Source organism: Schistocerca cancellata, chromosome 7 (genome assembly GCF_023864275.1).
Source record: "Schistocerca cancellata isolate TAMUIC-IGC-003103 chromosome 7, iqSchCanc2.1, whole genome shotgun sequence".
Taxonomy (NCBI): domain Eukaryota; kingdom Metazoa; phylum Arthropoda; class Insecta; order Orthoptera; family Acrididae; genus Schistocerca; species Schistocerca cancellata.
In genome coordinates, this window is record NC_064632.1 from 423,681,359 (window position 1) to 423,695,743 (window position 14,385).

The following is a 14,385-nucleotide window of genomic DNA, read 5'->3' on the forward strand; positions in this document are numbered from 1 at the left end:
AAGAGACACGTGGTTCAGCTTTTTGCTAGACCGTCCCTAGTTTTTGAAGATATCGAGGCCGAAGTTGATGACGGAAGATTGTATTTTCGATGCTACACGTCGTCAGATCGTATAAAGACAAACAGTCTTATCAATATAATATGGTGTTCAGATAATGTTCGAATTATTAACGTTTTTGTATTTCCATACTGTAGCTCGGGTACCCGAAAGTCTGTAAGTCAAGCAGCGCGAGGTTGGCAGTCGAGCATTTAGTTCCGCCTTGTGCGTCGAGCGAACTGTATAGCATCGTCGCGAGTGTTGTGTTTACTCAGCCTTTTGTGTGGACGCAACCTTCTGCATGTATCGGCCGGTGTCGCATCGTTCTTGCCTAGCGGAGTCAGTTGTTGGTTTGTTCTCTGGCGGCGGCGTTCTCTGCCTGCGCCATGATGTCTGCCAAAACTCACAAGAGTATTCTTCGTCGGGGTACCGTTCGTTTCAGTTCTGACAAGATTAAGCGTCATGTTCAACCGATCTCTCTAGAAATTCACGGTTCTAGTTGTATCTGATCAGGTAGACAATGCTTATTTTGATTCAGATATGTGTGCATTTTCTGTGGAGTCTCAAGATCCCTTGCAAGCATATTGGCTTCTCTTTTGGGTAGTTTCTCAGATGAGGTTTACATATCGTATTGTTTCCGGCGATCGAGCATATTCCGGTTACAGCTTACAGTCTTCCACCCTAAGTGGTATTTCTTAAGGCGCCGTTGCTTTCTTATCAATTTGCACGGTACATCCGGCGGAAACGCTGGTCTGTTCTACATCATTTGCGGGAGGAGGAGGAGATTAGTGTTTAACGTCCCGTCGACAACGAGGTCATTAGAGACGGAGCGCAAGCTCGGGTGAGGGAAGGATGGGGAAGGAAGTCGGCCGTGCCCTTTCAAAGGAACCATCCCGGCATTTGCCTGAAGCGATTTAGGGAAATCACGGAAAACCTAAATCAGGATGGCCGGAACATCATTTGCAATGTTACGGTGGCGTCCAACCGTAGAAACGTGTGTTCAAAAGAATGTTGATTCGTGCCTGAATGGTTTTGGTTACAGGATTCATGTTACAAACGCAGGGCAAGAAAGAAATTGCTTCCTCTGTAATGAAAGTGGCCATTTTATTTCCAATTGTCCTAGAGTCGCCCAACGAAAAATGTCGTCCGTTGACATTGGGTGAATTAGTGTCTTCGCAATCTGCAATCAGTACTTCTCCTGCTTTACAAGACTTGGGGGACATTGCCCCCAACGTCGCGCGTCTTCTCGCCATCTCCGGCTCGTTCGGAAGCGGTCCCTGCTTCCGTTAAGGCGCCGACACCGGTAGCACATTTTAAACGCCAACAGACTCAGGAGGGTGGAGATTCTGAACTCACTACTCCCTAGTCTCGCCCCTCCGAGAAGGTGGTGGCGGAGGGTGCTTCTTCCAGTGGTGATGCTTTGAATACCGACGTTAATTACGGTTAATGTTTCGCCAAGAATGACGAGGCTCGTTCTGTTGAAGTTGAAATGAATGTTGCATCTGCGTCCTCCCCTCCACCTGCAGCAACATCTGTTCCGATGGATTCTGATGATTTAACGGAGACATCGTCTGCTGTCCTGTCTTTCCAGTATTGTAGTGAAATGTCACCCCATTCTCAGTCTGATACGATGGAGCAACAGCTTACTGCGGATTCTCTTCAGGGTAGTCAGATGATGAAGACAGCTTCAGATCTCTTTATCTGATGATGCTCGTCGCTCCCGTTGTGTTCCTCGCACTCCGTTGAGTGGAGCGGGGACGCCTCTCTCATCGCCGCGGATCTTGATGAGCCCCCTACCCTTCTGTGACAAGAAGTTATGTTGTCACGGAGTGGTTTGAAACAAAGTTTTCAATCTGAGCGTACAGTGTCGCGACGAAAAAAACAAAGCATGGAATCTGCACCTTACGATGGAGAGGATTCAAATCCTATAACTCCGCCGTCCGCAGGTCCTGTGGAGAGCGGGACGTGATGAGTACTTTCTTTTTCTAGTTCTACTTTCCTGCCTTACGTTTGTTAACTATTGCAAACGTTTACGTTTCTTATCCTAAATGTTAACTCGACAAGCTCTCCATTACGGCTTACTGCGTCACGACAGTTTTTTTTATAATCCCTAAGCTGATGTGTGTGTGATATGTTTTGTCTCCTTGGGTATTTCATGTTTTTTAATGTTGCGCCGGAAATTTTCGCTGATATGGCCGAGCTTCATAGGGGCGGTATTCCGTTGACAGACTGTGAAACGCTGGGTGAGGGACAAGGTACAGGGTGTCGTTTTTATGATTTCGCCTTAATTTTTATTTATGCTGCTGGATCTAGTCGTACATAAGACCGCTCACACTTTTATAAGGAAGATACCATTTATTTACTTCGTCAAAACCCGCGAAAAGTTTTGATGGCAAAGATTTCAACTGCGTTTTACGCCCTGTGAATCAGACTCCCAGTTATAGCTATTGTCGTGAATATAAGGATATGGTTGTGTCGTTGAGTCTACAGGATTCTTGGATCTACAGATACCTCACATTAGTGCGTTTTACGTATTTTACAGTGATTTCTAGTACTCGAGTGGACCGTTTTTGTCTGATTCCCTATGTAGCCAATTTTTGTCTTGTAACTCCCGCCAGCTTCACTGTGCTGTTTCAATGACTCTTAATCACGTCTCCAAAGAGTATATCTTTCTCACCCTCTTTCGAAGCTAAACATTCCCCATTTGGCGGCCCCTCTCTGGATGATATCATCGCTACCGTGTGGGGGCGGGCAAGCCGTTTCCAGGTGCGTTATCCCTCAGTTATGGAATGGCGGGTAGCCATCGCCAAACCTCGTCTTTATACAGAACTCATTCGTTTTACCACTGGTAATGCGGCTGAAATGAGGAGGACTCGGGAAATTTATTGTGCTGTCGTTCACGATTTTTATGTCAGTGCTCGAGACGAAGGCGAAACTTCTATAACTCAAGACTACAATTAGATGGTCTTCGTTTACGTTCCAAACCACGTTCGATTTTCTAGGATGAGCTGGCGTCCCTGGATCAATTAAGTCGGCTTCGAACATGATCTCAAAGGACGTGTCTCACTACCATTCGTTCTATAGATGGACGTGAATGGTCATCCCAACCTAATATAATGAGGGAATTTTCCTGGTATTTACACTGTAGTGGCATCAGACGGTATACTGTCTGCTAATTTTACCTTCCTCCTTGATAGTTTTAACACACGAGCTCTTCATGACGAGTTTTTAGCAGGATTTCACCGTGATGAGGTATCTGTCATTGCAGTTCACTCTCCTTCCCGCAAATCGCCGGGTACGGATGAGCTTCCCAATGAATGTTATGTTCGGTTTCAGTGTCTGACGAGAAATATGATAATATCTATGACGAATGAAATGGTCATAGGGGTACACATCTCCCCTCCTTTCAGGTCGGAAAAATCGTTTTAATTTCAAAAAAGACGTGACATCTGTCCGTGCATCACGTCCGACCGATAACGCTACTCAGTTTTGATTCTAAAATCGTAGCGCCGGCGATAAATAGCTTTTTGTCGGTTCTGCTTGCTCACATAGTCGTGCGTTATCGAAGTTGCCTCCTGGATGTACTGTTCCGCTGCAAAATGACGTGATCTCATCTCGATTGCTGCCACTGTCCTGCGTTGGGAGCTTTACTTCTTTATTGATTTTAATCATGCGCTTGACCGAGTCAGCATGACTTTCTGTTGCGAGTGTTAACGGCTGTTGGTTTTGATGGTGCTGCAGGATGGACATTCAGCTCTCTAATTATTGGTACTCAGCCGTCTATTGACGTGAATGGTCTTCTTACTCTATAGAAGTGTGTCGAGGTGTCCTGCAGAGGAGTCCGAAGTCCCCTATCTATGATATTCGTGCTATTTCTGGAACCCTTACTGCGGTCTGTAGCTGCTCGATTGGGTGGCTCGTCGGTATTAGAAGCAAGGCTCATAGTTCGCACTATGCCGATGACGTATTGGTACATCTTCGTACTCATGACGACATACCGGTGCTCAAGGACGTTTCGGGTGCATTTTGTCGTTTTACGGGAGCACAGATTCGTGACCGGAAGTGTCGGTTACTCATTTTGAGGAATTTGACGCGGCTGAGATTCCATGGGTTCTGGCGGTCGCCCGCCGTAGATCAATTGGGTGTTGTTATTGATGGTTGTCCGATCGAGATGGCTGCGTTAAATTGGACGTTCATCACGGACGGGATTCAAGGAGTAATCCTTGAACACGAGCGTCGCTCCCTCCCGTTACTTCAGGAAGTTCGGTCGTTGGAAACTTCTGTTGCCCAAATTTTTCCCCTTCCTGTGATAATTTTCCGAAAGTTACAACGATTATCTGTTTTTAGGGTGCGCATGGGGGTATAGCAAGACCCAAACTGATGGGATGTTTGGGCCTTCCAGATATTCGCGCCAGAGCTTCTGCTTTATTTCTACGACGCACTGTTTTTACGTTTCTTCGCGTCCCCTAATCACTTATAGCTCGTCTTTCTGTCTGTCTTTGACCCATGAGCGTAACCCCTCCGATAGATGTTGGTACCATAAATAATAAATTAAGGCATATTCGGCAATTTTTTATTAATTCCATTTATTTGGAGATTGAAACCATTTCCGAGTCGCATTTCTCCGTAAAAATGCCGTTATGTCGCTGACGTTTCGAAATCTTGCTTCCTATGTTCCTGATGGAAGCGGCTTCCTCACAGTTCCAAGTCATTCATAACCTTCTCCCCACCAAAGTTCGACATTTTCGCGTTGAAGTTTGTGAGAGAGCCCGATGCAGTCGTTGCCATGATACAGATTCGTTATGACATCGTTTGGGCGCTTGCGGACGCAGACGCTGGAGTTGGCGCCATCGACAAGTAGCCTTTCTTGCCAAGCGGCGATCTCCAGTAAGATTATCCTGCGTCCCGATTCAGCCTTGTTTTCCAGAACGAAGAACAATACAGTTATGTGGCTTGTCGGGCGTCATGTTCACTACGTGTAGGGAGCGGATATGACCCGAACCCTTGTCCCTTTTACCAGGATATGGTAACGGTGTATTGGACATGGCGAAGGATGTCACGCTATTGTCAGCTTTTAGCGAATATGATATATCTGATATTTAATCGCCAAGGCATTGGATGAAGTGTAGAACCACTTTTCTGTTCCAGTGTTTCATTCTTGTTATCTTGCTTTTGGTAAATTTTACAAAAAAAAAAGTATTGAGTTGACCGGTCTTCTTGGTATTTTCGTCATGGTCCCTTTTCAAGTTTATTGTTAGTTTATTTCATTTTTGTGGCCCTGTTTGTCTTGTGTTTTTTCATCAATGAAAAAGTTATTAATAGTTGCAATTCACGACTGGAAATTAATTTTTTTCTTTGTTAAAATGGTGGAAGCCATATAAGATTAAGTCTGATATTCTTTCTTTTTTGAACAGCAAGTTCTAAGGTTTCAACTAAAAACTAAGGGTAAAAAATGAAAACAAGATTAGTAATACAGTGTTCCACTACTGCTTGCGCTACTGTTCCCTCTGTATTAAAAAAAATGAAAAAAGTGGGTATAGATGTGGAGCAACAAATACGAGAACTCTAGTTCACGTCCTGCCATCTGCAAAAACTTTTATTATTCACCTTCGGGTTTCAGAAAGATTCTGGGACTAAAATAGAATAAAAAACTGGGTAGACTCCTGGGACATGAAAAGTAAAAGTAAAACAAAGGAAGAAAGAAAGGAGGGAAGTCGTTGAAGGTATTAGACTACCAAACTGCTGGTCAGTGCGATTCTTAGTCTTGGCTTTTTTTTCATTCGATATTTTTTCAGTGTGTCTTATAATACTGCGATAATCGGAATACTGTTCTTTTCTTTTTTACGTAAAACATCGTGGGGTGTTGTCAATAACCAAATAGGTATATATAATGTATCGACAGTTATTTTCATCGTGATATGTAGTACAAAATTAAGCCTAAAGTATATTATTGCATAAACGTAATTGGCGTTATGGCGATCAGTGGCGTGAAACTTAACGTAGAAACCGGCAAAAAACAGATATTTCTCACCAGCTGCGACATGGTAATACTGTCAAATGTCTTTTATTCCAGTCTTTGATCACATATCAATTCTTTTGACGATGACCGGTTTCAGTCCGTAATGACCATCCCCAGATCTACAATACACAAATACATACACCTAGTGAGCACTGTATCTTTCAACACAATACAGCGATACATGTCACAATATACTATCATACAACCAGGCAAATGCGGAAATAAAATAGGGTAAAACGTACCATTTCTTACACCATGTCCTAAAGTGATAAGGCCATAATGTCTGACTATGTTTATATGTTTAGACGATGTCACACTGACGTGTTTTCCGCTACATTGTTCCTGGAAAACATACATGATCCATGTTACTAAAAACGGATCTGTCAGATATCTATTTGGATGCGCACCAGGAGTATGAAAGCTTATCTTGAAAGACATAGGTCGACAACTTGGTATGGACCAATGCATGAATTCTGATATCATTCGCCCTGTGTTGTAATTGTCTGCTCTGCTATGATGTCGGGTAATTTTGAAGACGAGCGATGAAATACTTTACCTGTCGAAAGAAGTAAATGTCACACGGTTAACAAAGAGAGATACGTTTTAATGGTATCACTTTCAAGGGGCTGGTCCGCAGAGTATCATCATCTATGAAAGTCCTATCGTAGCGCGTCATGTATTACGATGAAAATAACTGTCAGAACGCTGTACACACTTATTTGACTATTAATCCAGCCTACAGAGTTTTACTTAAAAAATAAAAAAAAGAAAGATATTCCCATTATCAGAATTATCGAATGATATAAAGCCCACAACCAAGAGTCAAACACGGACAGCAGTTAGTCAAATGTCTTGTCCGCTAGACCGCCGACTTGGCTCTGCTAGAGGCCTAGAATTATGGGTACCCAAGCTACAGTATTAAAACTCAATAACGTCAAACACTCGAACGTTATTAATTAATAAAAAAAATTTACACGGTCTTTCGACTTATAGCATTCGAAATACAATTTTCCGTTATCAGCTTTGAATTCGACGTTTTTCAAAAACTATGGAGTGCCTAGAAAAAACCGAGACACATGTCGCTTTATTATCAATATAGAACTTCCTCGAAAAACTTGATCAAAGTCGGTGACCCACATGCCACATACTCTCCTTGTCAGAACGGCGCATAATATGGACTACAAAAGTATCGAGATCCTCTCTTAGATATCTTCCTACTACAACAGAGTAACTAAAGAAGCAGTGGAAATTCGTTTAGTCTGGCATCAATACTCAGTCAAATCTCAACAGTGTGTTCGTTGCATCTGAGGATGTCGGCCAGTTGTGCAAGTGAAATATTGGAGGTATTTCACAATGACGTCCGAAGTCTAGCCCGAGCACCTATTTTGCAATCACTAAATGGCTTCTGCACGCCAAATCGTGACTATGAAAATGTCGAAGTGTATACTCCGTGTTTCTTCGAAAGTAGTGTTTCAGTATTAATGATTACCCATGTTTTTGGGATGTAAAAGACGTGTTTTCCCTATGTCTTCTTTCCTGTTCTTCTATTCCCTGTTTTGTCTGCAGCGTGCAGTTCAAATGGTTCAAATGGCTCTGAGCACTATGGGACTCAACTGCTGAGGTCATTAGTCCCCTAGAACTTAGAACTAGTTAAACCTAACTAACCTAAGGACATCACACACATCCATGCCCGAGGCAGGATTCGAACCTGCGACCGTAGCGGTCTCGCGGTTCCAGACTGCAGCGCCAGAACCGCGCGGCCACTTCGGACGGCGCAGCGTGCAGTATTTGCAGCAATGACATCTTTCTTTGAAGGTGATTAGTTAACTTCTTTCAACTTGGAAATAGGTGGCATCCCACGCAGTAAAAAAACCTAAATTTAGCTACAGTGGTTCGGAGAAACTACAAAAAATCTGAATGTTAATTGCCTTACCAAGAAGCGCGCTGCGTCCTACCTTGAAACTGTCCTTTAGTTCCGTGGTTTTCCACGATGCGTGGACCTTTAGAAAATAGTTCCACTCAAACAGGAAGTCACAACGAGTTCTAGTTTACCAGAGACGTCGCTTTTGCTTGAAGAAACATTTCAAACGCCACAAGGTACTGTGTTAAGAGAAAAGGTAACGTTGTCTCCGAGGTCTTTTCTTCACATAACATTAGTACTTATCCATCTTGTACTTAATCTTTCCGCACTGGAAGAAGCTATAGGTGGTGAGTTATATGTGACGCAGAAATATTCTTCAGTCTGTTTGCCCCCAGGGTGTCTCCTTGAGATAGAAATCCTCCGAACAAAAAAGAAGTAGGGGAAAGCTTAGCACCCACAAACATTTTCGCCAGCTGGAACCTCTGTAATATATACGAGCTGTGCAACAGCCATAAATCAATTCACAGCTCTTAATGAATCCTGAGAAAATTAATTAATGAAACTTCTTCTTCCCATCTTATAACAGAAAATTTTTGAGGATTCACGCTCATTACGGAGAAACGCTTTATATATCATAGAAACAAAGCGGATCTTATTAGATGTATACAAAGATATCCGCTGTATCAGTCGAGAGCCGCGCGGGATTAGCCGAGCGGTCTTAGGCGCTGTGCGGCTGGTCCCGGCGGAGGTTCGAGACCTCCCTCGGGCATGGGTGTGTGTGTTTGTCCTTAGGATAATTTAGGTTAAGTAGTGTGTAAGCTTAGGGACTGATGACCTTAGCAGTTAAGTCCCATAAGATTTCACACACATTTGAACATTTATCAGTCGAGGAATTAATCAGCGCTTTGAATTTTAGAACTGGCTATTCCGTATACACAGATTAAATTATGAGGGTTTACTGAAAAGTAATGTCTCCAAGTTTTTCATGTAATAAGTCGCAAAGGTTTTTAAATAAAACAAACATTATTAATAATCTACATCTTTATTATTCATGTCTACATTCTGCCACTAGAGAGCTCCGAATTGTAATGTGTAACATGGTAGTGTGCAACTTAACTATGTCGGTGCGCAAGACACAGCGAGCTGGAATCGAGTTTCGAATTCCAGAAGTCCATCCGCATATGTTCATCCTCTCCTTTGACATCACAATGGCAGACCACACACGAGAGCTGCCACATCTGCAACACTGACGCCTGGGGTTCACTGTCACCGACCACACAGTGCCGACTAGGCGCCATGCCATTTTCATCTACTTCCAAAACTTAAAGAACGCCTTCAAGGGTGTCACTTTGATAGAAATGAAAAGGTGCAAGCAGAGGTGAAATTGTAGCTCTGTCTACAAGATCCAGCATACTACGATGGCGCTATCAACAAACTGATCTCTCTTTGGGAGAAATGTGTTCGTCGCAGGGTGACTATACTGAGAAATAAAATTGTATAAATGAAGAATAAAGATGTAGAATGTTAATAAAATTTGTTTTATTTAAAACTCTTCAAGCATATAAAAATTCGGAGCACGCTCTCGTATATTTGTTCAGGTTGATACCTGTATGGTTTTTTTTATTGTTTACTTCAGTGACCAAAGAATACTCTTAAGTCAACACATGATACATCCATATCTCCAGTAGACCCAAGTGTAAATGATTTAGAACAAGTTCGGCCATGGTGTGCCAAACTTCACGCGTGCAGGGTGTGCGGACCGCGGGTGGGCGAAGTCCCTGGATGTCTCGGCTTTGCTCGATCCTTCTCGGAAGCAGCCGGCACAGCGTGATGTTTCAGATGAGATGCGGGGTTTTTCGGTCGACACAACACTCTTCAATTCGACAGAATTTTGTGTCAGCGCTGTTTACCCCTCGATGTTTGTTCATGGTAAGAACGACATTCGCAAGTCCAGTGGCTATTTACAAAAAAAAAAAAAAAAAAAAAAAAAAAAAAAAAAAAAAAAAAAAAAAAAAAAAAAAAAAAAAAAGGTTCAAATGGCTCTGAGCACTATGGGACTTAACAGCTGTGGTCATCAGTCCCCTAGAACTTAGAACTACTTAAACCTAACTAACCTAAGAACATCACACACATCCATGCCCAAAGCAGGATTCGAACCTGCGACCGCAGCAGTCGCGCGGGTCCGGACTGCGCGCCTAGAACCGCGAGACCACCGCGGCCGGCGGCTATTTACACAAAAAGAGATAGTCTAGCGATCTATCGTCACAAACCTTTAAAAAGTGAATGGGAATTACAGAAGAAAGGGATGAGAATTCCAAATATCTATTGTGCAGTCGCGTAAGCGACGGTTACTGCAAATTTGCTTTGAGACGACGTTAAAATGCCATACAGAAAGAATTTGAAGATTCAGTTGACAACGGAAGAGCAAATAACTAGAACGATAGAAAGACGGGATTCATTGTTCTGCACATCAAAAAACACTTTGTGCTAAACTACGCCGGCCGTTGCGGCCGAGAGGTTCTAGGTGATTCAGTCCGGAACCGCGCTGCTGCTACGGTCCCAGGTTCGAATCCTGCCTCGGGCATGGATGTGTGTGATGTCCTACGGTTAGTTAGGTTTAAGTAGTTCTAAGTCTAGGGGACTGATGACCTCAGCTGTGAAGTCCCATAGTTCTTGGAGCCACTTGAATTTTGCTAAACTGCAGGCTTGGAACACATGAAGAAGTTGGTGGTACGAACAAATTTTTGTTGTCGCACCCATTATTCCACTGTCAGTTGAAACAGTTTTCGATGGAACTGAATGAAGAGTATGAAGACTATATATTACTCCAAAGTACGTTGTTTAAGTCAAGACGCAGACCTGGAACGATTTAAAGCTCGCTATCGTTGATTTTGTGAAAGAAAAAGGAGTAGACGGACGAGCAGTAGAACATACGGAATGGATTGCAGACCTCGCATTTTAAGTGGACTTGACTGCACACTGCCCAAAGTAAGACACTGCAAGTCGAGAAACGACTTATTTCTGATTTGATGGAAATGCATTAAAAAAGAAAATCGTGTTATAGAAGTGACACATTCTGACACAAAGTTCAATTCCCCAAGCTCACTGGTGCTAAAGAAATCGCGAAGTTTGAAGAATTCATTGCGGCCTTGAAAGAATTACAATGATAGTTTCCTAGATGTTTCTAGAACACTGCCAATCTTACATGTGTTTCCAAGCTGTTTTCAACGCCTTTGGCGTTTCAGTTGAAAGAGACCCTGTGCATGTGCAGATGGAACTGATTGATCTGCGAGGTAATTCCCTTTCTTAAAAAGCTCCCTGTAACGTTAAAACTGCCCACGACGACTACATTGCTTCCCTCGTGTAGAGTTTCCATGGCTGTGAAAGACGTTTTCTCGATTATGAACTAAGTAATTCACGATTACGTCGAGAGCTGAATGTGAAAACCTGCGAAATTCTTTGCATTTGTCCCTATGCCGACAGTCTGTATCAGATAAAAATTATGCCTTCAGCCCACCCAAAAATAATTAAGTAATACCGAAAATTTGTTTTGTTTCCGATCTATACTGAGGAATGTGAAATACAAAATCAAATAGTATGCAGTGCGACTGCACTGCCATTTAAATGAGGCGCATTCGTAGTTTTCCCCTCTTACCCTCCTTGGGCTCAGATAGTGTGGCGTGGTGGTGAGGGAAACGAAATCTAGGTCATCCCTGATTTAGAACTATTCATTTATACTTTACAAAACGGTACTGAAAAAAGTGTGTAAGTTACAGCCCAAAAGAATTCTTGCGGTGCATATTCTAAGTTTTTAAAAATATAATCCTATATTAGGTATAACCAAGTTGTTAAATTATAGATCTCACAAGTAATGTAGTGAGATTTTCTGTTGTTGTGATAAAATTATCTCAAGCCTCAACCAACAAATAAATAAACTTAATGCTTGCCGCTGATAGCATATAACGTGTCAGGTTTGCAGAGACCGTTCGTCACGAGCCTATACAACTCTTTGCCTCACCTAGGATGCTCTTGTTCAGAACCAGTCGGGAAAACAATTCCTCAGTAAATGTCTTAACACTAGGATGTTTGTTCTAAGATTCTAAGGAAAAGCTAAGGACATAGTAACGCACACCTTGAAGGTCATTGTAGAGATTTAGAGAAATTAATCGTCTGACATGACCACAAATCAATGAATGTTTTGTAGACTGCTATGTCGTTTGGATGTGTGATGCTAGACCTTGCACATTTCCGTCACTGTCACTATGACATGATCCTCAAATAAGTAACTCTCGTAACAATTATTCCAGGCGATATTGTACTTTGGGAGAGAGTAAGAAAGGGTTGTAGCCTATTCCCATATCATCATTTGTAAACAGAGGTAGTAGTAAAGCAACTTAAATATGTTGTTTCCAGGGTTCTCGGGCGTCCAGTTGGATGTGATCGTTTAAGTCCCACGATATTTCGGCGAAAAACCTTTCCGCCATCAACAATCGCATCCTGCTGGACACCCGAGGGCCCTGGAAACAACACATACGCCGGGAAAGCCTCCGATCATATACAGATTAAATAAGAGTTGAAGAGGAAATAGAAAAATGCGGATGGCCTATGATATTGTAATTCGACGGAAATTTTCAACGAGATCACGCGAACACAAGAACTCCCTAAGCAATGGAAACACGAGGAAGTGGTCACGACCGCTAAACCTGGAAAAGACCCCATCTTTCCTCAGTGCCAACGTACCATAAGTTTACTTCCAACCCTGAGTAAACTATACGAGCGTTTCCTATTTGTTCACACTAAACGTTACATACACACGTAGAGAAGAGATGTTCCCCCAGTTCTAGTTCGGAACAAACGCTCAGGACCACAACAACTCATGAGAGTGGTCGAAGCTGCCACAAAAGCCTACACCCGGAAACGCTACTGCGGCCTAGTGCTACGTGACGTAGCCAAGGGTTTCGACTGTGTGTGACACACTGGACTACTGTACAAGCTGTACGCATTAGGCTTCCCATCCAAGTCGTTAAATTTCTGAGCAGTTACCTGGCCAACCGTGGCTTCTGCGTCAAAGTAGACACTGCCAAACCGACCCCACGCAGTATTGGAGCTGGTGTCCCACAGGGATTGGTGTTAGACCCTGTGTTATACAACTTGTAAGCAGCCGACACACCGACTGCCCCACAGACACCAACGGCTTAGTATGCTGGCGACACAGCTTTCTTCGGCACCAGCACCAACAGGCGCGTAGTAACACACAGGCTACAAAATCTACTGAACAAGACAGAAACTTGTGCCAGGAAATAGTGCATTACAATTAACAGTGACAAGGCCAAGATCTGACACTCACTCAGAGGAGAGGTAAACGCTCCCCAGAACATCGTCGGCGAGAAAACATATTGCTAAGATTACACAGACGTGACATCATGAAGAACAACTGCCAAATACCTAGGTGTAACGTTAGACCAACAGCTCACCTGGAGAGCTCACACACGTGAACTTGGCAAAAAGCCAGCGCTAGGTTAAATGAACTATACCCGCTGCTAAACGCCAATAGTAAACTTGCAGCAACAACAGGAGTACGGCTCTATTGCACGCTTGTCCGACCACTGTTACAATGTGTTTGTCCAGTCGGGGGATATGCAGCCAGACGTGCATCACAAGGATGCAATAATTTCAGAACAGAGCACTGTCACAGGCATTACTCTTCCCCATTCGATTTCCCGCGGTCGACATACATTATAGCGTGGGAATGAAAATGCTCCACGAAAGGTTCCGAGAACTTGCTGCCGCCTTTTATAGACCACGAGAAACTCAGAAAACCAACTTATTAATAGTCTAGGGAACTACTTTAACCATCACAATAAATGTAGAAGACCAAAATCGATCCCTGAATAAACAAAAACGTCGTTAAAACACAATTTGCATATAAAGTTAGTCCCAATACAAAAATTTTGGTGCGTGCTTTGCAGGCGAACATAATAATCATATACATTAGAAGGAAATGTTAAATGACAACATCCTTCGCCACATACATTCTCGCATACGCGAGAAAATTAAAATATGCGGACAGCAGCAGCAGTAACCTGATACTTCGCCTGAAGATGATGTATACGGAATCAACTGAAAGGTTGCCACAAGACGATGACTCCACTCTGCTTATAACCTGAGAAGGTTTCATAACGCAAGAAATCTTGTGAATGGATAAAAAGTAATCGTAGAGATAAATTTAACGCAATATGCTGTATCCGGAGGTATGATTAGTATTCTGAAACCATATTAAGTAAAGAAAATTAACGAATTATGAAAAATATTTTCGAGAAAAAATACTTGCGACAGGTACAGTAAATACTTTAAAAAATACGTGCTTAAGTCACAAAACAATTTTTAAAAATCTATCATATACTTTCGGTTCATGTCACATCAATATTTGCCCAAAGACAACTGTCGGTGACGGGTGCAAACCAGCATG